Source organism: Drosophila erecta, unplaced genomic scaffold (assembly GCF_003286155.1).
Source record: "Drosophila erecta strain 14021-0224.00,06,07 unplaced genomic scaffold, DereRS2 tig00000000-arrow-pilon, whole genome shotgun sequence".
NCBI lineage: Eukaryota > Metazoa > Arthropoda > Insecta > Diptera > Drosophilidae > Drosophila > Drosophila erecta.
The window spans coordinates 27,749,724-27,775,172 of NW_020825194.1; the positions used below are offsets into that span (position 1 = coordinate 27,749,724).

At 36.9% G+C, this 25,449-nt stretch overlaps 1 protein-coding gene across 4 annotated transcripts in view; it reads right to left on the bottom strand.

The window, feature by feature from the left end:
* Positions 1 to 25,449, bottom strand: part of LOC6551917 (uncharacterized protein CG43427) — a 55,033-nt gene that overhangs the window by 26,052 nt on the left and 3,532 nt on the right. For all 4 annotated transcript variants that reach the window (XM_026976040.1, XM_015154061.2, XM_026976041.1 and 1 more), the window contains one exon: positions 16,938 to 16,992. The gene's annotated coding sequence lies outside the window, so the exon portion shown is untranslated. The remainder of the gene's footprint in view (positions 1 to 16,937; positions 16,993 to 25,449) is intronic.

Below are 25,449 nucleotides of genomic sequence, written 5' to 3' on the forward strand. Positions count from 1 at the left end.
CGAAAGCCATGACTAGGCATAACAACTAGCTACCAACAAGCAACTACACATCGCAATCTCGGATCCATGAAGAAGTGGAGTAGGACAGCAGCAGCAGAGGCATGGGCCCAGTTCGGCGTGCAATCTTCTGCTCTTGACTCTATGGACTAAACTGGTAGCACATTTCCTTCTTACATTCTGTTTTGTTTTTTTTGCCAGTCCCGGGTTGAGTCATCTCCAGTTGAGTCGGCAGCCGACTGCCGTGTTTTGCATTTGGCCAAGTTCGATGACTAAGCACAGTTTATTTCAGGTTCTCCCTTCTCGGCCGACCGGCATAACTTCAATGTGACCGCACCTTGAGCTTGATTGCTGATCCGCCAGCAGATGTCCAAGTTGTCATGGCTGCCAAACCTCCGAGTGTGGCGCACTTGAATTTGGTCGTAGGTTCGTTCAGCGTTTCGGTCAATGGATTCGTAGCTCGAATTTAAGTGAACAATAGGGATTTTACACTTTATAAATTGTTTACATCGAACATTTCGAATATTTAGCAATGCACATCGCATTAATATTCATTTACTGGCCAATCATAGCAAGACCACATTCTGCTATTGCAGTTTAAGCTATAAACAAATTCAAGCCATGATTAGGTTTAGGGCCTGATGATGAATTTGTGGCCCGCAAACGCTAACATTGGTCGTGGCGATGGCATTAATTAAATAAATAATTGGATGATCATCTAGGTAATCAGAATCCACAAAAAAAAACTTTAGACCACAAACTGCTGAAAATTGTGGTAAACTCAAAAAACTTTACCCATGGCAATCGCACAATAAACAGTCGCACAGTCGAATTCCCCGACTATCAGATACCCGTTACTTAGCTAGTGCAAGTGCAAACGAGACATTTCAACATTTTCTGGAATGTCGGTAGAAATTAAAAAAAGTTGTATAAGTATAAGTTTTGGGCGTATAAGTTGGAGTGAGCGTGGCAAAAAGTTTTTCGGCAAATTTATAGAAATTTACAAGATACTTGTATATAGAAAAATGAAAAAATTTACACTACGAGTAACGGGTATCAAAATTAAAGCAAAACGAAATACTGCGCAAAACTTCAATGAGATATTAACAGATCAACAATTTAGTTTGGTTACTTAAGCATTACAAAGTCAATGCATATGTAAATTCGTTGGTTCGCAAGAAAACCAAAATAAGGTGTGATCTCTAAAGAGATATAAAAACCTATCACTCGCGATTTTTCTAACTACTAGTGATTTCACAATAATTTTCATTTTCCCTTTAATTTTCAATAAATTTCAAAATTTGCACGCGCACTTCCCCCAGTTCCAGTATGCAATTAATACTTAGTTTCCATTTCGTTCGAATTCATAGTTCAGCGATCTCCCTTTTATATACATTCACAATTACAAGTAGAATTCAATGAGTACAATCAGCACAATGATCGTGCAAAATGTAGAGGAAAACTACTTTTGTGCCATTGTATCTAGTACTTCTAATACCCTTGCTCAGGGTATATAGAATTCAGTCAGAAGTTTGTAGCGCATTTTTTTCATTTAATTCTTGTTTTTTTTATTTCTATCAATATTTCAAAAAAAAATTTGAAAATATCTCGTTTGCACTACCCCCAATTGAGTAACAGGTATCTGATAGTCGGGGAACTCGACTATAGCAATCTCTCGTGTTCTTTCTGTGTTTCCCAACTGAAGCGGAACAATTTTGTTTCGCTGTTGCGTTTGGTGGTGCTACCGATATTTGCCGGTTTATATGATTTTCCGGTACGATAGAAATCGAAATTTAAATAAAATGCCAAATCAAATAACAAACATAAGGTGCTTATCCACATAGGGGCTCGGCTGTTATTTGTATCTATTTCATTGCTATTCCGATTTGGTGGTTAATGCTAACCAAGATGTTAAGAATGGGACTTTTGGGTAATTCATATTATTAAAAGATTTGTAAATTTGTCTCAAATATATTTTCGTAGATTGTGCTTTACAGAGAATTGGTTAACTGTGTAACGAAACCTGAAATACAGAAACCTGAGAAATACACTGCTTAAACTTCCCACTGCATTCTTTCTCAACTAGTGCTTTTATTACATGAGTAACTGCAACCTAAAGTATCTTCTTACTCCCCAAGCGCGCAGCCCCCACAGTTGGAACTCAAAATACTTTTGCTCTCATACCTTGAGAGACCCAACGAAGCATTTAATTCTAGCTGGGTCGCTATCCCCTTTATTTACAGGCACTACGCCCCTAAAAGGGGAAACTTTGCAACAATTGGCGGGGTGATTAAGATGTGAACAAGGTATATTGGATTGTATCAAAAGCTTTATCTTTATCTGATACACCATCTGCACAATGAGCCCATAAATGCAGTAAATGTTTAAGTCTGCAGAGAAGAAATAGTTTGGCAGTGACTTCATTGCTTATATTAGAACTACAGTAGATTGGTAGTCTAACAAATAATGTATTTTTATATCCGTACCTCGTAAGTACAAGGTTTTCACTAGGCAGCAGCGCTCTAAAACCCGAAACTGGTCAATAAATATTTCGGTGTTAGTCTTATTTTTGCATTACCATGTAATCTTCTCGAAACATATCGTGGGTCCTCAACACCTTCGTTAATACATACAAGTACATACATAAATACATTTTCTATATAGCGTATTTCTCTTGCTTTTTAAATTGCGGTTCGTCGCGGTCGCGTAATCAGGGTGTAACAATTACGCGTTTTGAATTGCGCCAATACTACGGCGGAGGAGACCCACAGATATATCTTACCACACAAAGCTGCGGATACGCGCACAAATTTGCGAATGCCTCGTTGGCTCAGGGGCTCCGCCGCGCCCACTCACGACTCACGTGTTGGCCGAACTTTTCTGTTCTCAGCGGCGAGTCGTCAAAATAATTTTGATAACTGAAATCTTATACAGCATACAACTTGTGTATTACATTCAAAATTAATGTCAGCTTTGTGGTAATGTTTTGCCTTCAAGTGCGACCTTCATGGTTAATTAAACGTCAGCCGTCGATGCATAATGATTAAACATCGGTTATGGGCTGCGAGGATTGCAATTTGTGTGCCTCCGGCAAATTGTCCACATAAACTAAACAAATGACAAGGCTCCAAATAGCAAAATCAATGTACGTTAGAACGGCATTTCCAATGGCCATTATTTCAAATAATGAGTTCTGTAGAATTTGGGTGGGGCGAGGGCCACCCAAAAAATTGTCCAGCCCAAAGCAATTCTACCGGAATGTTTGCTTGATGTGGCCACTTAAAAGCAACTTTGTCAAATGGTATTTTTTCAATGATTTCGACAAATTGATTAGCACTTACGGAAATTAAATTATTGTAAAAGGCCAGCTGGGAACGACCAAAATATTATATGATACTTTATGGTAAAACATATTTTCTGCATTTTATAAATCGCCTTAGAAAAAATAAACACCTGAAACTTAGGACGATTTTCTATTACAAAAAAAAAATGTACCATAAAGTCGGAACAATAATAATTATTATGTTATTTATGTGAGGTTAATAGAATTTTACATACATAACATATGTATGTACATTGTACGTATGCCTCGTCCGCTTTTGCAGCAGTCAAGTCGTACTTACATCTCGACATCTTTTGCAATATCACAAATATTAAATAACAAAATATTTATTAAGCCTAAGTTTTATTTTTACGTAAACCCTTTAATTACATATTTTTTTAGACCTTCTTCCCGAATGTACCGGTGAAAAGTGTGTTTTTTAGTGTGATTTTGGGTAAGCATTCTTATAAGTGTCAGATAAAGCATGCATATATAGCTCGTCTATGGTTTTTTGTGTAATTATATATTCAGTAATATTAAGGAACGGGTTAGACATGTTTTCTTGACAGCTGTATTTCGCGAATTAAAATAGTGTTCTACTATTGAGTCCAATTTGCAAATTTTTAATCAAATGATTCGACACTATCGTTTTGTAAATTGACCTAAATAAGGCCAAGACTCGCAGCCAAAACCAAATGCGACCAGGATGAGCGCGAGCTAACAATGGAAACCATTAAGACCCGGCTTCGGCTTACGTTTCCCATCTGCTAGACCCCTTCCCACTCCTCTCTCCGCTCTCAGTGATCATCTCGGCTTTAAACAATCACTTTTAGGAAAGGGTTCAATGCACCCGTCAGCATAATACACTGTGTATCTCTGCGGAGGTTCGTGCAGCCACCGAACTGATGAGATGATGGTGATGATGATGGTCATAGCATAGCAGCCAAAACAACCAAAAAGCAATGATGGCAGTAAATAAACAACCGACCATAATGACTGCGACTACAGAAAAGACAATAACAATAACATCAGTACAACAGCAACAATGTTGCAGCACTCGACTTATCGGGCCTGTTGCAAGTTGCAAAGTCATCGAAGAGCGGAGAGCCGTAAACACGGTTTATTATGGTGACACTGGCCATATTTGCCTATTAGCTGACTGGCCACACTCGATGGCGACTCGATCAAAACAGAACTCCATGGCTTAAGCTGATCTCTTCCACCGAGAATGGTAAAGTCGCAACTTCAAGCTTTTTTATACATTAATACCCTTAATAATAACCAATCCACAGCTAACTACTTGGTTTCGGGGAACACACAACAAATACAAATTTCCCTACGAATTTCAATGAATGGTTGGCTTATTGAATGCAGGAAACTAAGCAAAAAAAATAAAAAAGTGTAATTAAGAGAAAATTAGCAGCGAACAAAGCCAAAAATGCGCATAGCCTGTGCGTGTTTTTCGAGTGTTGCAATTGCAACCAACAATTGTGGCTTGCCTCCAATTATCATTTCTGCCGTGTGTGCGCGGATATCACGGTTTTCTATTGTTTTGCATTTTGCATTTTGCAATATAATGCAGAAATACATCAATAACGAAACAAGAATAATGTTGTCTTCTTCTTTGTGCCAAGGCCACAGCAACAAGGCACAAAACTAGAAAAATAAAATAAAATAAATGAACAGAAAGAGTTGCCACATCTTGATTTCTTTTTAATCGAAAATCACAATTTAAATAGCTCGCTTATGTCATCGCCGGTTTATTGTTCCTGACTGCAAATGGTGCCTTGTAGCTAAAATTAAATAAGAACCATTGAAATGCTTAGAAGATGACAAAATGCCGCAAATACTTTTGCTCATAATACACTGCAGCTGTTTACTGTCGACCAAAACAATTCGCATTCATTGATTGCTTGCTGAGTCAAAGAAACGAACAATCTGATTCATTGCGCACTAGAACATTGCCGAATGGCTTTTGCTAATGGTTTTTACAGCGTATAATTTACATAGGCTTTTGGAAATTTTGGGTAGCGGAATTGTCGACAAAATTTGGTCTTTTATTATGCAATAAAGTTAATGTGCCTGAGACGGTGCCTCAGTATAACCCGTTCTTTCCAGTCGGACAAATCTGAGCCCCTGCGAAATTATATAAAAATGCTAATTGTGCTCAGTAATCGGGAGAATCTATAGAGAAGACTGTAGAATCACTATCCTCATAGACCTTGCCCTGGCTTATTATGCATGTGCATAAATTATCGAACCACCTAAATTATACGGCCAAGTGGATAGATGACAAGTAGTTAGCCTTTAAATTTGGCAAAATGAGTCTGAGCTTAAATGGGCTGAAATGACTGACTTCTACGTAGATTCATATTTTCCCCGAATAATAACAATTTTCGGCGATAATAAACATTGGCTCAGTTTTCAATTGGATTAAGTGTGCAATGTGCCTTACTGGGACGTGTATGGATAGACGTATGTTTTAAGAATTGCGCCTCAGCATTTCGGTGCTGTAAACAATCCATGCAAAGGCAAAAACATAAGCAAAATGTATTAATTAAACTCAAACAGAAAACGAAAAGTGCGAAATTGTTTACTGAGACCACAGAACAGAGACGAAAAAAAGCTACGCCGAGGCCAGCTGCAAAAATACGAGCGGAATTATATTTACATTTTGCCAATGAATGAAATACATTTTTCCTTGCCTCTCTTATTGCATGGCGTTTAGTTCACGGCCAAGGGGGCGTATGAGTAATAAAAACCAAAATAATCCGATAATGCGACACAAATCTGCCAAAAATAAAAATCATTCAAACAACAACACCTTTTAAGATGGCAATATTAAAAATTCGAAACTTCTGACATCACTTTTTGCGTAGATATAATAAATGATTTAAAATTTGAGAAATTAAATATAGTATTAGGATACGGTACGCTTTATTAAAATAATAAACCCTCGACATTTTCTATTTTTTTTATAGGGCGAGTTTTTGTGATTGGATGTAAAATAATTTGTCCCACTTTTACATTTTCAATGCACTTTCTTATAAACCAGGAGAACCGACCAATCCCTATAGTTTTTAGTTTAGATTTTCATTTTTTCGTATATACATACATAATGTATATACATATTTAGCATTCGCCTTCGCGTACTATGACGCGCTTTGTATATTGTGTTATCTCAAGGTCAAATCGTGGCATTTCCAGATTTATAGAGAGTTCACTATAAAAAGATTAATTGTTTTTTGTTTGCAAAGGTTTTAAATAATATATATAACAATTACTTAAAATATTTAAGACAATTTTCACAGTCGCACAAACGTAATCATTAAAGACCACAAATTAGCATTAGTTTCTATTATACAAAACACAAATTGTTTTAAGGTCTTAATGACCCATTCGCGCTGACAACGGTTTAGGGGTTTTGTCAATTTTGTATTCAGACATAATAAAGTTTCCCCTATTTAAAATATTGATTCACATTCCAAAATTTTTTTTATTTAGGTTTTGCATGGCAAATTATGATAAATGTCGACGATTTTGTTATATAATCTAAAATGATCAAAGTTTTTACTTAGTTTTCATAAGTTTAAGATTTAATCACACGTTTTAGTAAAACTTTTAAATTCACAGGTAAGTGTGATTATTTTTACCGGTAATTTTTTAGGAAAGAAATAAAACATTTTCTTCTTATTTTTTAGCAAAGCAATGATAAATTGTCATGAATTGTAATTGTAATCAGTGCCAACTTAATTTTAGCCATGCAATTTCGTTCATATTACAATTCTTACAATTGTAAACTATCATGGTTTATTTTGCAGTATGCACTAATATTCATGTTACTGTAAGCTGCCTTTTAAAAAAGTATTATATGTTGAGCTGTTCTAAATGAAACAATTAAGTTCCAGTGCAGAAGAAGAGAATATAATTAGGGACACCTGGAGAGGTTTTGCAATTTGTTTTCAATAGATCTGCAAGTTGCATTCTCAAGATTTTTTTTTTCAACAAAAAGTATAGTTTTGTCATGTTTCTTAATTCCTGATCTTAAACAAAAAAATAAACAAAGTACAAGTCTAAAAAAACAGGCACGAAGTTTTCAGGCCAATAAAAAAATAAATATAATAAAACAAAAGGGAACGCTGAAGTCGAGATCCTCGTCTATCATATAATATATATAATCGTTACCCAGCTAGTGGGAGTGCGAAAGAGAAATTTCAAAATTCCTTTGGCATGGTGTAAGATGGCAGGAAAAATAAGAATATTAAAACATTTTTATATCCTTTACTTGTAGATGTAACTTTGAAAATGTATGGGGATAACACTTCTAGGCGTAGGTGTCGTTATAATTTCGAGATCTCGACGGACATGTCCAGATCGACTCGGCTAGTGATTCCTTCTATCTGTTTCATACATTCCAATGAATCTAGGAATTACGAGAGACGTTTATTAAAACTTGTGTTACTAGATACCAACGAGTAAATTATCGCTCAATATCCCACTCAGTAAAGAAATTTCAAAGGGTAAGCTGCCCAAATATGTACATATATGTTTTCGTAGTCCGCGGCATCCACTCAATCGCACAAAAATGTTAGCCAAGGGTCGTTAATCAAAAGACATCAACATAAAACGCACAGTTTGCCGTCTCACACGGCGCATTGCATCATTAACGCTGAATCAGCAGCTATGAGATACTCTGTGTACTATGCAGGCGCTGTGTTACCTGTAGATACAGATAGTTATAGATCAGAAAGTCAACTCGGTGAGAGCCGCGAGTAAAACAGCGTCAAATTGCATATAAATTAAATAAAATTAATTTGACATGCAAGCTTGGTTGAGTCTCTGGTTGAACTCAACTCGAGACTTGTCTGCTTTCGACAAAATGTTATAATTACATGTGTGCAGATAGGATATACCAGCTGCAAAATACAAGATACACAAACTGCAACTAGATAAGAGACAGGCGAGATCAAAATGACAGCCAGCTCATTTGGAGAAACTTATAAAGGGATAACAATATAGAGTGCTGAGTTGCCAGAGCCAATCGCGCAGAGATTCATAGGTGGATTCAAAACGCATTCGCCAGATACAATAGCTTCGGGCACTGGAATAGTTCAGTGTGTGGGTTTCATTTAAAAATAACTTTGTAAATGATCTATGGCTAGCTGCCGGCTCCCCCTTTTCCCAAACGAACTCATGTTCCTGCACAAGAAATATTTTTACTACTACGCACACAGAAAGAATAGCTTATAAAAGAACATTAATATGTAAATTTCTGGGTTGATTGCCAATTTATACTAGACTACTTGCATTAAGGTATTTTTTTGAGATTTCTATTATTTGCATGTTTTAATGAAATTAGTTCCTCAAATGTGAAGGAACTTTAATTAACAAATTTTTTTCACGCCCCTTCTAACGCTCACAAACCGCCAAAAACAGTCAGGCACACATTTTAAAAAGTGTATACATTTTTTTCATTTTATTATTTATTTCCATCGATATGTCAAACAAAATTTTAAATTTCTCGTTACCACTTCTACTAGCTGAGTAACGGGTATCTGATAGTCGGGGAACTAGACTAAAGCCTTCTCTATTGTTTTTACAAAAATCATTTGTTTTGTGTAGATCAGTATAAATCTGAATTTTCAGTTGCAGTTTTGTAGTGCCCAGCTGGTGTTGATGGCATGGGCGTCTCTCAGTTTTTGCATTTTGATATCTTTTATCTATAACACTTTGTTGCCATTTTCTTTCCGTTACCTTTTTGTATTTTTTCGCTTAGTTTTGCCCCGAGTCTTTGTTTTGGCGTCTTATGTGCTATAAGTGGCATCGACTCGTTACGATCAAGTTATATGCACTGCGATATGTATCTGTAGTGTTCAGCGATGCTAAATGAATAATTTCCTTATTTGATGTCATCCCCAGTTTTAAATCGCTTTGATCTCGACATTCGGTGTAGAATTGTCTGATACAACTGTACCTCCAATGTTACTTCGCCAATAAAATATTATTCGTTTTGTTTTGTTGGCTTTGGAGTTTGGCGCGATTTAATTGGGTGGGCTGTGATCGATATGCTTCCATGCAGAGTACATATTGTTTGTATTCTTGTCGTTGCCTCAATTTATATCTTGAAGCTAAAATTATTTCAATTAACAAAACCCGGATCAGTGGGTTGAATTAAAATAATTTTGTATTTCATGCAATTTTTGTGTATTCATTGTCTTACTCATAAAAATGCTTACCCAAAATCTATATATACTATCAGATACCCGTTATCCCCCTGCGCTAGTGGAAGTGCGAACATTTCAAACTTCAACGAATCTAGTATACCTTTTTAGTCTAACAGTAACGTATTTAAATTTTCGAACACTTTTAAATTTAATGTTATCCTAAACTAGTTTACTCGCTTTATTTCATTTTTATACCCGTAAACTAGATTCGTTGGAAAGTAAGTAACAGGCAGAATGAAACGATTTCAAATATATAAACAATTTCTATTCTTGATAAGGATCAATAGGCCATGTCTGTCTGTCCGTCCGTATGAACGCCTCGATCTCAGGATCTACAAAAGCTAGAATGTTGAGATTATGTTGAGATCTTGTAAATTTCTATAGATTTGCCAAAATACTTTTTGCCACTCCCACAAGCCGCAAGCAACAATTTTCAAAATGGTGTTGATATTTTTTAATTTGTTTGTTACTTTTTGCCACGCCCACGCTAACGCACACAAACCTCCCAAAACTGTCACGGGCACACTTAACAAATTTTTCATTATTTTTTTAATTTTATTATTTTCCCCAGAAAATTTTGAAATTTCTCGTTAGAACTTCCACTAGTTGAGTAACGGGTATCTGCTAGTCGGGGAAGTCGACTATAGCATTCTACCTTGTTAAAAGTTAATTTTTATAGAATCCGTATACAAATAACTACAAAAAAATGTAGTACCCCGAACTAACGAGCCGAGCAGAACCCAGAACCGGAAGTCTATTGAAGTTGACAGTTCATTTGGGTAGCCATGGCATACACAAAAGCAACAATTTTCTTTTTTATAGCTTGGCTCATTCAAATCAGTCAGCCATATAGAACATTGACATATCGAGTGAGATCGCAGCCTGCCTCAGCGAAAAATTGAGTTTGGAAATGTAGGAGGGGCCAAAAAGGAAAGGCATATCGATGTACAAAAACCACACATAAAAAATGCCCCTTTCTTCCCTTTTACCCTTTCTCCGCACAAAAGCGGAACTCGGTTGGACGGTAACCTTAGACAACGTAAAGCGAAAGCAGAAAAAATAAGCGAAACACCCAAGACGTATAGTAGACAAAAACGCATAAGTTTCCGTTGACCGTTAATTAAATCCACGAAAGACAGAAGCTTGGCCTGAAATAGGCTGATACACTCGTACACGTAGTTTCGGAAGAAGGTAAAAAGAACTGTAACTACCCAGGTCACCCGGCTAACCATTCTCCAATCCTGTGGGAAATTAAAAAATCTGTGCTACATACTACATATGGACGTATTAAATTGTTGTCCCTTTAACACAGGCATTCGGAATTGCAGCCTCTGCTCCTTGCAAGATCAAAGCCAATCTCAAAAAGCAATAAATGCGGGGCAGAAGTTGGGGCGTAATGGAGATGAGAAGGTGCGGCATCGCCTATCAAGCCTAACTGTTTGAATAAAGATCAGTTGCCAATCACTTGTCTTAAATAATGTAGGGATACATATTTATGAATCCCGCCCTATTTTAACTTACACAAGTATTACCAAAGTACTTACTTTGGTAGCCACTGATATTGCTGACAAAAAATGTAACTAGGGGACGGGCCTCGTCCTTCTTACTCGCCCGATCGAGTATTAAACAAAGTATTTACTTTGGAAGCGTTTTGCGGCAGCTGTGCACGATTATGTTGCAAGAGCCGCGGGGGCAAAAGCAGCGGAAAAGAAAGAAAGAGAGGGAGAGAGAGTTTCGGCCGCAAGATGTGTCAGCTGCTGAAGCTGCAGCGGTTACTTTACTTCTCCGTGATACTGTTGGTGGCAACGACCAGGCCCCGGTGTTTGCAACACAACACGCATATGGAGGAGAAATTGTGCCAATTTGTTTGTTGCTTTTGTTGCGGAACCAAAGGCAACCACAAAGCGACGACCGACAAGCGACAAGAAGTGTCTATATGGCGGCATTATTGATGATGACAGAAATGTGTCGCTGCTGGAAAAGCATTTTCTATGCGCAGCTGTGCCAGAAAGACATTTGAAGCCGGTCGCTCTTTTGCCATGAACCTCCGATCGGGCGCAGAGTCAAAGTCAGACCTCAAGTTCCCCGGTTGTCCAGAAACCATATTTCCAGGAACCACACAGAAAGCAAAAATAGTTTAATTCCTGAGGAATAAAGGAATTGTATTTTGACCACAACAAAAACTTTTTTATGATGTCCATATCTCAGAAAGGGTTGCAAAAGCTTGTAACGCAAAGAAAAGACCGTTTAAAGCAAATAAATTATATTTGTATACCCTTTCAGTGGGTATATTAATTTCAATTAGAAGTTTACAACGCAGTAAATGAGACCTTAGCGATCATTTGCGACCATAAAAAAGAGATATAACAGTTTTCTTATTTATTGATAAACAAACATGCATAATATACATACATGCAATTATGTACTTTTCCAACTAATTTCTAACTAATATATTTCAAAATCACACCCAAATCAGAGAAGACGACTATGTGCTATAAATGTCTATAATACTAGTTTCTAATCACGTCAATACATAATTTAATTTTTTTCAACCAGGAAATTAAAAATATATTTATAACCGTTACTCGTAGTGTAAAAGCAAAGACACTATAATATTATTCTAATGTCTTTGCTAAAAGGGTATACTAGATTCTTTGAAAAGTATATAACAGGCAGAAGGAATCGTTTCGACCATAAATATTATATTCTTGATCAGGCCACGTCCGTCCGTCTGTCTGTCCGTCCGTATGAACGTCGAGATCTCAGGAACTACATATAAAAGCTAGAAAGTTGAGATTAGGCATGCAGCTTCCAGAAACATAGACGGAGCGCAAGTTTGTTAAATGATGTTAAACGCCCACAAGCCAAAAACTGACACGTCCACACTTTAATCACACACAAAAGCAAAATTGTTTTGATATTTTTTTCAGTTTTTTATTAGTCCTGTAAATTTCTATCGAATTGCTATACGACCCACAAACTGTCACGCCCAAATTTTTGGAAAAAAATTTTATTTTTTTTTTTAATTTTTGTATTTTTTTATCGCAATTTTTACCGACATTCCAGAAAATGTTTAAATTTCTCGTTTGCACTTCCACTAGCTGAGTAACGGGTATCTGATAGTCGGGGAACTCGACTATAGCGTTCTCTCTGGTTTTTTTCTGTGCAACTGAAGCAACCAGTTGTTGATTAGCAAAACGAGCCTTGACCGAACTTCTCCTTTCTCGTTTTTCGATGAGCAATATTTATGCCATTCATTAATTTGCATGTTTTAAAGGAGTTTAAGGCGTATAGCCGCAACGACCTTGAAAGTAAATTTTAATCAGCACATCCTTAAAAAAATAAAAAGAGACTGGCGTGACTCATCCGACCAGCCAGCTCACATTAAAGCCGTTAAGATCTTTGTATGCGGAAATGGCGCACAAGGGAGATGACCAAGCATCACTATGATGGACAGACACAATTGGGCTACAGGAGAATTTCATGGTAGTCGCAATAAAAACTATACTACATACATATGTATATCATATCTCATCTCGAGAAATTCGTTGGAAGTAACCAAAAGCAGAAAACAAATTCAAGCTCGAAGTTAAAAAGCCCACACTCGCCGTCAAACGCATAAGAACGACACATCATTGTCAGCTTCATCATAGTCATCAGATACGGATACAGATTTTTTTGAGTTCTACTGTTCCCAAATATGTGTACGTTTTTTTGTCTGTATCACAAACGTTTCTTACGGTGTTTATCCCAATTTATAGAATGGGGCACGTTTGGTTCCGACTTTCGTATGCGGCTTCATGCTGATTATTCAGTTCAATCCATTCATTTAAAGAAAATCATTCATGCGAAATCTGCATTTCCATTTCCATATTCTTTGACTGCTCCGTTCATTCGCTGTTTATGTGCATTCACTAATTTATGAAATTTTATCGCTATTGGACATATGATTATACCCGTTACCCCTATGTGTACTAGATTTGTTGAAAGGTATCAATGTGTTCAGTCGATTTTACTTTGTCCGTCCGTCCTTCTGGCCGTACAAGCCTCGAGATCTCGGAAGATTTTGTGTATGAACTAAATCCATGTAATCGCCTTCCATCGCTATGCGAATAAAAGTTTTCTTTAACACCAGCGTCTTGACACCTTTTCAACCAAAGTCGAAACCGCAGAAGGGTAGAGTACAGAAAGAATAGTGGTTTAATGACCCACTTCACCGGGCCTAATTTAAATGAAAAAACCCAAAGTCAAAGCGGTGTAATGCTACCAAAATCTGCGACGGTGGTAGAGAGGGAAAACTTTCGTATCAGCCGAATCACAACGCCAGAACCCACCTACAGAGATATTTATCGGACAGCATTTTCCCAATCTTCAAATTATCAATTTCATCTACAAAAAAAAACGCATTTGATTTTCCGACATAGACTTATATAATCAACTTCTTTATAACCACAAAAAATACTTTTATTTTTATTACGACTACGCCGAGAAATATGCGTGGGAATTGAGTTGAGAAATTGTATTGTTTACAATGTACAGGCAAGCAGAAGCAGTAGCAATAATATTAATAACGAAAGGTGAAAAATAGACACAAATTCATCTCTGGAGGAAACAAATGAAGCCTACGAGTTTTGCTACTGGTTGGCCTGAAGTGAGAGTGAAGAACCACCTGAAGTGGCTCTACCAGAAACCCAAGATCTAAAGAGGCTAAGCCACTGGAGAGTAGCAGAGTCATCAAGCGCGTTTTGTGGTCATCATCATCTCCGAGATACAAACTTCCCTCACTCAAATATTCATGGAGCGCTTCACTCACATTGCCACAGAATCTCATTGCTATAGCTCTATTTCACGGGCTTGCATATTTTATATGTTAATTAGAAGATTGCTGGACCAACCACTAAAAGCGATTTTGTTACAATGCAAAGCACGAGGTGAACTTACTGGAAAATAAGAAAGGATCTGTATGAAATTTTCTTTTACCTATGCCATTAATCTAGTAAATATACAAATACAAAAAAACAAATACTGTGCTTTTCGTACATTTAAGCCTGTGTTACAGATTTTTCTCGAAGGCCTTTCTTACATTAAAACGTGTTACAATTCTGAACCACCTCCGACTGGGTTTGCTATACACTGTTTTTGAGCATAATCTCTTGTGTAGCTTGTTTGACCTAACTTAAACTAAGAAAGGCTTTGACAACTCCAAAAGACAACAACTTCTGAGAAAAAAAGTATCCGTTTTGTTTTTACCACAGTTCGCTTAGGAAATTTGTTTCTGACGGTAAACAAACTTAACTTAACGTATTCGACGTCAGATATAAAAAAACGAATTCTAAAGATGGTCTATAAAAGAGTGCCAAGAACCAGAAATTTCAACAAAGAAAAAAGAATTTGAAAATGACTGTGATGGGCGCTATTCAAACATCTAAGATATATAGACAAATGGATAATAATACGTTTGTTGCCCTCTCAAATCTGTCCCACGTTCATCAACTTTTTTCGTACCTAACTTCAATTTGACTTTCAAAACACGTGTCACCATAAAATTATTATTATGCATAGCATAGTATTCATCGAAGTAACATAAAAGTAGACCTGTGAACTTGTCGGTTATTTTATGAATAATTTAAGAACATTTAAATGCTCAACTCGTAAATTAATAGAAAGTCAATTTTTAATTTGTCTGCTGGAAGGGATTCAATCGGGGGAAAATATGGACTTGCTGAGCGTTTTACTGTTTGAGAGAGACATCTTAGGGATCGACATAAAAGACACATTGACCAAGAGGCGATAAGCCAGGAATAAACAAGAGAGAACGATATAGTCGATATCCCCGACTATCAGATACCCGTTACTTAGCTAGAGGAGGTGTGAACACGAATATTCAACATTTTTCTGGCTTGATAGTTTTGGTTGATTTGTGGTCGTTAGAAGAATCGTGGTCAAAATATTTGTGGTATACGAATAAAAATTGGCAAGACAGCAAAACATAACAAAAATAAACATAATTCAAAGGTGAGTTTTTTAGCAAATCTGAAGAAATTTACAAGACTAATAAAATAATTTAAAATTATTAAAACATTTATCAAAAATGTGGGTGTGGCAGTTTGTGGGCGTTAGAGTAAGCGTGGCAACATCATGAAAAAACTTGTACTGCGTCTATGTCACTGGAGTCACATGCCTAGTCTCAACTTTCTAGCTGTTATAGTTTCTAAAGATCTCAACATTCATACGGACGGACAGGCGGACATGTTCAGATCGACTCGGCTAGTGATTCTGATCAAAAATATATATACTATATGGGATCGGAAACGTTTCCTTCTACCTGTTACATACTTTTCAGCGAATCTAGTATACCCTTTAATCTACGACTGATGGGTATAAAAATCCAAAAAAGATACAGAGCTTTGTATATCTTTTGAATACATTAATACTCCAGGTATAATGGCCATATTTTCCCTATTTCTTAAATTCTTAATTCTTACGTCTTCTTTTTGGCAAATTCTGATAGTTTGGTTGTCCCATAAATTTTGTTGTCCCAAAATGCCTCAGCAGCAAAAGGAAAATATAAAAACAGCATACAGATACGCATTCACGATTTTAGCTGCCTTTTCTCTTCGTTTTCACACCGAAAATCAGAAGAAACGTGAAAAATTCCTGTCTGACTAAGACAGGGAGCTCTCTACAAATATCTCGGATATGCCTGTGCTTATATATAGCTGCAAATAGGCGTATATATTTATATGGAACGTATTTTCATATAATTTCTTTCATTTCCATACACACACGCCGTGCTCTATTTTTGTGAGGAGCATTTGTGGAGCTGTTTTCGTCGCCGTATTCTTCTTTCTCTAACTCAATTTTCATTACATTTTCATTTTTCTCTTATATCTATCTGGCTTCTTTTCGGGTTTCGAGTTTTTATGGCTTTTTATTTGGCCTGCTCTATTTCTGTGTACATTGTTTTCGTTTGCCCTTGTCCGGCAAACATAAAAAAAAATCTAAATAAAAGCATTTCCCATTTTATTGTTTGTAGCGGATTTAACTTGAACTTCTACTTTTCTTCCATTACACTTTTTTAAATTTTACGCTCTATAAAATTTTTTTTGATTTTTCACCACATATTATCAAAAATTTATAGGCCGAAATCTTTGAATCTTTTATTAAAATTAAAATCACATAAAAAACGGAGATTTAAATTATTTCTCTTTTAATGAAGTTGAACATCTTTATTGAGCTAGTTAGGTTTTGATTGCAAACTTATTTTAGGAATGTTTTTATTTATTTATGTTCCCCTAAATTTTAAATATAATTTGGTAATGTACAAAAATGGTAAAATTTAGATGATTTCAGTATTGTCAAATCGAGTTGGTAATCGAGAATGCTTGACTTACCATACGAAGCAGTTTTAGGATTCTTTCTCTGACTTTTCTAAAGGCTGCATTAAACCTGCAAAAAAATAAGATAATCGAGAGATGCATTGAATACTGGAATAAATTATTAATACTACAAAATTTAATCCAGATTTAGTCTTATGCAATAATGAGAATGTAATTAGGCTATAATTCATAATGCAGTAACGATCATCAAACGATGAAATAAGTACTAGATCAATTGACAAGTCCAAAAGATTTTTAAAAACCACCTGTAAAAATTTGTCCGGTGGCGGTTCATTATTTTGTGAGTTATAGCATTTTAAGTGAAGCTACTTTTGTTAGTGTGAAAAAAATGGATAACAAAGAATTTCGTGTTTTGATAAAAAAAAAACTGATTTTTGAAGGGGGAAAAACAGTTGATGCAAAAACTTGAGTTGAAAATGAGTGCAGGTTTTTGGAGTTTTTTGGAGTGAAAATGAAAACAGCCGCAGGAAAATCAACCATCAAGGATTGATATGTTAAGTTTAGACGGTTACTTTTCAATTGGCCTGTTATGCTGAAATATATAATATCATTTATCATTAATATTCTAAAAATGTATTACAGACTGCATAATTTGCACAACCAAAAATGCGTAACGCCCTCGACAGCTATGCAGCCGGTATTTTAATTTTTGAGCAGCCAAGAACTCAAAATTCCTGTAGATCAGCTAGGCATGGCAAAAAGGCACAAAATTTGTTGTTGATATTTTGTTCATTCGACGGCTCGACGTCAACTAAAGAATTACAGAAAATTATGCATGCGAAAGACACTGAAGAATCTGCGAGATGAGTATCTATCGCCGAATCAATAATGATTGGATGTGTTGTTTGTTTGGTTCATTCTCAAACAATTAATTGTGATGACGATCATTCCACAAGATAGAGAATGCCGCTGGCTCAGCTATATTTTGGACAAATCTTCCAATCTTCTTGTACAGCAAATAAATAGTTCTTCGCGGTTTCGATTTCCGTTGGGTTATTGAGGCCGCGCACCATCCAATTCCAACTCTCCCAGGCCTTTTCAATTAAGATGAACAAAAATGAACTCGATTGTCGTCATTTCGGGGTGCAAAAATAAACATTTTTATTGCCCACATGGCGCCAACAAAAATATGTAACTTGTATGTAAGCAGCGCCGATGTGTAAATTAAAAAAATCAAATTGCGGAAAAAATACTCGTGTGCTCGTGCCAGTTGCTAATAAATATGCAATTAAAACGCATAGAAATATCTCGACGCACGCAGAGTAACTGAGAAAATATTAGCCAAACGATGATTTTGCAGATTCATCTGATGAAGATCAAACGCTGTGAGTAAAGCCAGCCCAAAGGGTTGACATAATTTACTTAATTGATCATAAAATGGAAACGAGGCGTGCGGATAAACTCAATTAGAGGCCTACGAGGTACACCAACAATATATTAAAAGTTTTGTTTCAGATGGAAGCAGTTTCAGAAGAGAACCCCATTTAAAGTTTCGTTTTTGGGAATATATAGATTTCATCAATATTCAACCCACGAATAAAACACTACACCAATTTCCAAAAATTTTTAATAAAAAATCAAGTAAATACAAGTAAATACCAAATACAAGTATACAAATATAAATACGTTCAAAAAAGTCAACATTTTGATTTTGGAAAATTTTTTAAATTTCATATCTTTAAAACTGGAAGTGGGCAAAAAAAAATTAATTAATTAATTTAATTAATTAATTAATTAAAAATTAAATTAAATAAACATGGGCAAAAGATTCCAGCTTTCAGTTTTAAAAAATTTCATTTTACTGAACCCAGCTTTTTTGAGCTTTCAACGAATCTAGTATACCCTAGTATACCTCTAGTATACGAGTAACGGGTATACAAATGAGAAATTGTCAAGGGGATATTTTTGTAAGCACGTGATTCCAGCGTCTCCACTTATTAGAACACTTTACGCCTCGTTAATTGACAAAATAAAAAACGAACTTTCTTTAGCCGAAAAGCCCAGTTAAGACCCAATTCAATAGCACGTACGTTGAGGCAGGTGAACCTGACCAATATGGTCAGGCGTCCGAAGACTTTCTTTGTTCATCAAAAACACATAAAGCCAGCCAGACATTTTCACTAAAAAATGGCAGTAGAACAAACCTATACGTGTTATACCACATTTCTCTATATGTCTTTATTAAAAGCTAATCAATGAACCAAGTGCCGAGGTAGACATACAAATACATTTAAGTAGGCTTTATAAAAATCCAAGCAATTACAACAAGAAGGGAAAATACATCGTGACAAAAATGATAATGGTTTGTAAATTAGACAACAGAGACGACCAATGTTAAAGAAAGTTGTTTAAGTGGCATTTTTTTAATAGACGTACAAGAAAAAACAAGAATGCTTTAGTCGAGTTCCCCCGACTATCAGATACCCGTTAATCAGCTAGTGGAAGTGCTAACTAGAAATTTCAAAATTTTCTGTAATATCGGTAGAAATTGGGGAACAAAAATAAATACAAAAAAAAAGAAAAACATTTTTTAAAAGTGTGGGCACCGTCCGTTCATACGGACAGACAGACGGACGGACGAACATGGCCAGATCGACTGGGCTATTGATCCTGATCAAGAATATATGTATATTCTTTATATGGTCGGAAACGTTTCCTTCTGCCAGTTACATACTTTTGAACGAATATAGTATACCCTTTTACTCTACGAGTAACGGGTATAAAAAAACAAATTTACGACAATTCAAGCTCATCTAGACAAAAGCTGCGAGAACAGAAAACCGTTAAATGTAAAATGCATTTGACTTTTGCCATTGCATTGACCTTGACTTGATGGAAAATATTTTCTATGGTCTGAGGTAGGTTTCCATGATATAATTTACAACATTTCACCATTATTGGTTGCTTTCAAAGTTGCCCTGCTGATAAGATGATTCCTGGCTGTTCAGCATTTACGAGCCCACAAGGCTAATAGATGTTTTTTACTTGATTTTGGATTTTTATGATACAGAAACCTATAAATCTTATTTCCGGCCTTATTGAATTAAAAAATAATTCCGACAGATTCTGACTATTAGTTTTCCTCGTCGCCCGGGTAGTTCTTATTTGTGCTATAAAAATGAAACTAATCAGTCTTTTAGGAACACTTTTATGACGATTTGCGTTTTAGATAACAAATTTCACTAGGATTTTTTGCAATTCTTCGCCAACAACAGCGTCCATTACAGTACACTCGTGACCAGTTAAGACAACCAGTAAGAAATACTTTGTATTCACTCCGAATTGACTAATTGGGTAGGAAACTATGGCCAGTTCCACAAAGACTTCTAACTGATAAGCTCTGCGACGCGTCCCCTTTACTTAAGTGTCTAAAAATAAACTATGAGTGTTGATTTTATGGATGGGCACAAGCGGAAATTGACCATTTGGTTAACGTGGCTAAAAGACCTTTGACAGTGTAGGCCAATGCAAGCTGAGGAGTGTTTTCTTCTATCCCCATTTCATTTGCTCCTGAACGGCGATGATGATCAATGGCTGGTCATTCAATTTTGTAAGCAAAGCGTAAACTGATTGTGATCGAAGGCTGCAAGCTTCGTGAAAACCTCAGCGGGCAGCCAGCTGCAGTCACTGAACTTGCAACAACGGCAAATGGAGAGGGAAGCAGGCAAGGGAGACGTCAAAAGGCCAACAAACGCACGCATACCAAGACTCGCACACATGGCCAAGTTGGTCTGGGGCTAACTAATAACAAACAACCGGCTTTCGCAGCGAGGCGCGAACAGAGAAAAATGTACAGTGAAAACATACACGAATTCCACGTATAAAAATGTCTAAGTGCAGAAAGGAAAATAACTGGGAAAATGAAACATTTAAATATCAATATTTATACCCGTTACTCGTAGAGTAACGTCAAGAATAAAAATACTTTATATGGTCTGAAACGCTTTCTTTAGACTATATATATATTGGAAGCAGCGATTTTCGAACACCACAAAACTCGTTGTACTCGAGCATTTGCGTAAGTCACTCCCAGTTGACGGTTAATGCTGTGATTTTGCTGCGCCTGCGCCTGCTGATGTTGCCGCAGCAAATTGCGCGAGTTCCTTGGCAGCCACGATGGAGCACATCTGTCGTCACATTGGAGCAGTTGTCGCTTCGCACCACTGTCTTCCAGCGAGGTGAAGGCCGCAGAAAACTCGATCCGAGCCGCACTCTTTGGACTCCTCAAAGCCAAGTCACCATTATTACAGTGAGGAAGTTTCAGCATAGAGCCGAGAGCGCTCTTGGCCATAACGAATTTGCAATAATGCCCATTCCCAACACGTCATCACCCCTCCACCCAACCACACCACCACTCCCCCCAATCGCCCTTGACTCCACTCAGCCGCTGGCTCCCAGTGCATTTTCCGCTTAAGCACGATTTCATTAATTGTCCTCAAGCATATTTTCCTTGCCCTTTGGGCCCTCACATTCGCGTGGAAGAAGGAAATGCAGTTGCGTAGCTCGTGGTACTGTATCTTTGGCATATTAGGGTTATCAGCTGGTCCAAAAATAGCAAATTTCTCTGATTATGCGAGTAAGGAGAAATTTTAAGGAAAAAATTTGCAAATCACCTAACAATTATCCCTCTTACTCCTAAAGTTAAAGGGGTAAACTAAAATCGCTGAAAAATGTGTAGCAAGTAGAAGTTCGTTTGGAAAAATACACAAACAATTTAATTTCATTTTAAGTTGAAACAGTTGATTTTAAGTTGCAGTTGAAACTGCAACATGCACATCCACACTAGTGGCAGACAATTCAACTGCCTTTAATTATAGATTCGTTGAAAAGTATTTAACAGATAGAAGTAAGCGTTTCCGACCATATAAAGTATACGATTATACATTCTTGATCAGGATCATTAGCCGAGTCCGTCCGTCTGTCAGTCCACACTTTGGAAATATGTTTTTAAATTGTTAAAAAATTTGTTTATATTGTAAATTTCTATCGATTTGCAAAAAAAAACTTTCTGCCACGCCCACAAACTGCCAAAGCCCACCCACAATTAAAAAAAAATTGTATTATTTTTATATTATAATTTTTTTCCCCAATTTCTAACGATATTGCAGAAAACGTTCAAAATTTATCGTTCGCACTTTCACAAGCTGAGTAACGGGTATCTGATAGTCGGGGAACTCGACTATAGCATTCTCTCTTGTTTTTTCTTATTCATTAGAGTTGCTCGGCTCTTCGTGCCACAGCCAAGCTGTGTAAATTAAGTCTATAGAAATAAAAGTGAAACTTTTCCCAGCTAGAGAAATTTTTGCATTCAAGCGAAATAAAGCTCTGTTAAGTAGGAAAGTGTTCATTTGGGCTCGTAAGAACATAGTTAAACAATTAGTCAGGCACTTAATAACAATGCCATGTCTGTAATCCGAACCTTCCAGTTCGATCGTTGTTTATCGAAACATTGAAGTAATTCGAGACCATTTATAAAAAAATAAAAACCTAAGGAAACAAGAAACTAAAAATTATGGGATTATCATCATGGCAGCTGGGGTCTACATAACTCCCCGAAAAGCCGAACGCGAAGGTCTATGGCAAGATCTGGTTTTAAGGTTCCCTGAATCAACTTTAACACGTGACCCCCACCCCAGACCCCAGTTTGACCTTCATAACAGCCAAAGAAAAGACCAGCAGTCATAGTATTGCGGCCATTTAAGCCACAATAAAACGCTTCAATTGCGCAGCAAGGGTGAGGGAGACAAAATTGATCGATTACTCGAATTGGTCAGTTTTCTTATTGCACTTCTGGACATTTCAAGTAGTTTCCCTTTCTTGAACGTTTTACTTTTCCTATAGAGGACAGAATGGCCCACCAATGAAATACATTTTTAGTTGCAATTTTATTAAAGACAGCTTACAAATGTGTTTATGGCTGGGCGATATACATAGATAGTTAAACGGTTTCCGTTAGCTTATCGTTGTCTTAAAAAAATATAAACTTAAAAGTGCCATCGCCACTCCTATATCACCTCGTTAAAGAGGTCTAGTGCTTGATACTAAGCAAGTCGGCAACTTGTGTCGTCGTATATCATTCCAATACCCTTTTTTTTACACTGCATGCTAATGCATACACAACTTTGGTTCTTTGTCCTCTTCTCCATATTGACTTAATTATCAAAAGCCTAAGACAAAAAAAATAGGAACCTAGTTGGTTTAAGAATGTAAACCGAGTTTATTTTTATTGTACCTGAGAGGTGGGCTGGTGGGGCAATGTGCCGCTACGTAAATAGACAACTTGACGGTCCTCTGTTAATTGCTGATAAACGTTGACGCTGCATATATGTTATATGGACTCAGTTCCCATACGTCCAGTCCGTCTCCTCTGTTGACTCTAATCAAGCGCCCTCTCGCGTAGCTTGTACAAATATAATCCGATTGCGGTGCAGCTCTGGATGCAATCAGAGCTCAACATTTGCTTAAATGGGTCGCCAGGCAAGGCGCAGAACGCCAGAGTGAAAATTCTGTATATTTTGCTGATAAGCCTCGACAGAAGGTTGCGAGGTGTGAATAATTGCCATATTTAAATTAGATAGCAGAAACAAAGGTAGGATGAGTAAAGGGAACAAATTCACAAAGTTAGGGTATGACAAGGGACAGGCAAATATTTCCTTAATATCTAGGCGCAATATCTGACGTTTTTTCACTTTTTTTGCCACCACTTGGTTTGATGCCTGCCGATATGTATAATAAAACCAAACGTTTTCCGTCACTTAACCGAACAGAACCGAAACTCATTCATAACTCATTCTAACTCGATGCGTTAAGTCCACAAAAGGAACTGAGCCACATTTCGGAGAAGGCAATCGGGCCAACTGATAAGAACCCCAGCCGACAGATTCCCGACCTGAAGTTCGGCACACAGGAACAGGAACATTGAAAACAGTTTCCATGCATACTTCGGCCATTTGTTGGGCTCCCAAAAGTGCCATATCTGTGGGTATACATAAAAACACATAGCGCATATATGTGCGCTACCTAACTGTAATACCGAATCCTATTATATATAGGTCACAAGCTGTCGACTCCAATGCACTCGTTTTCAGGTTCGGGAGCGACGGCCCCAAACAAGCGAACAGCTGCTGTTTTCCACCCCAATCGCACAGTTAACAGCAGCTGTTGGGGGCTAACAGAAGTGGGGTTGGGGTAGGTTGCAAGGGGTGCAAGGTTCAAGGCAGGCAAATAATGCTTTAAGGAGCGCAAAGTATTACGCATCGAGTATTTTAATTTCGAACATAACATTTCTCAAACACCAGCTGCTAATTCAGAGCTTCACAAAATAAATAAGTTAACAGAACCAGTTTGTATACGCTTTTGCATACACACCCAAACTTTTAACTTCTGTGCGTTGTACACACGACAATGAATTCCGCTTGTGCTCACGGAGCTAGGTCAACAGTTTGTATTCCATATAAACTGGTACAAAAATTGTTATATACAGCATTCACAGCTTTATATATACATATATATCGTATATGATGGATTTATATATAATGTAAAAGTCGTCCATGTTTCACTTTTATCTCTGGGAAATTGGGGCGCCATTAAGAACTGCACTCTGGGCATCAAAAATCAATTAAATTATCCGGATTGCATTAAAAGCTGACTTCGTTTCTGTTTCACAATGGAAAGCCCGTTTTCAAACTAATTAAAAACAAAACAAATCTTTTCTTAAAAACGTATTATAAATACGAACTTGAAAACTAATCGCGCTTTAATTATTAGCGCACAACGTAGATGAACTTAACAATCCGGTTGCATTTTAATTATACGGCTAGCTCACGAAAACAAACTAATAAATACTCATCGGGCGCCATTAATTTACTGGGATTTGAACGAAAGACTTCTCCCAAAAATCAGTAGGGTTCGAGGTGCCTAGTATAAAAATCCCGTTTAAGAACACAGAAAAAAAAGGTATTGCGTTTTTACTTATTTACAAAGAATTCATTATTTGAAATCACATTGAAATATTATCAATTCAAATAAATTTGCAATTTATAATTGCCGAAAACGTAAGTAGTTTTTGTTTATACTATTCAAGCATCAGCCAAGAATTTCTCGCAGTGCGCCTGAAATCACCCACCGCGGCATTTCTGCTCATTGAGAAAACCAGGAGCGGGACAGACACAGGCAAGTGCATTTTCCATTTTCCAGACCTGCGTGCGTGAGAAAATGAAAATGGTTGAAATAACAGGTAAGTTAATAAGCTGGCTGTGCCACAGATGCGTTCAGAGCGTTTTCTCTAAATACCTCCATTGTTTCAGATTTCCGTCGGCGTCGACAGACATGGGAAGTTCGGCGTGGAACAAAACCATTCGTTTTTGTGAACAACCTGTCCCAGAGTTCAAGGGTTCTACCACTCACACACACTCCCTTCGAGAAGTGGACAATAACATTTTGTACAATAATTGCACAAGTGTCACTCGTACTGCTCGGTGAAACAGGTAAGCGACGAGCCCAAACT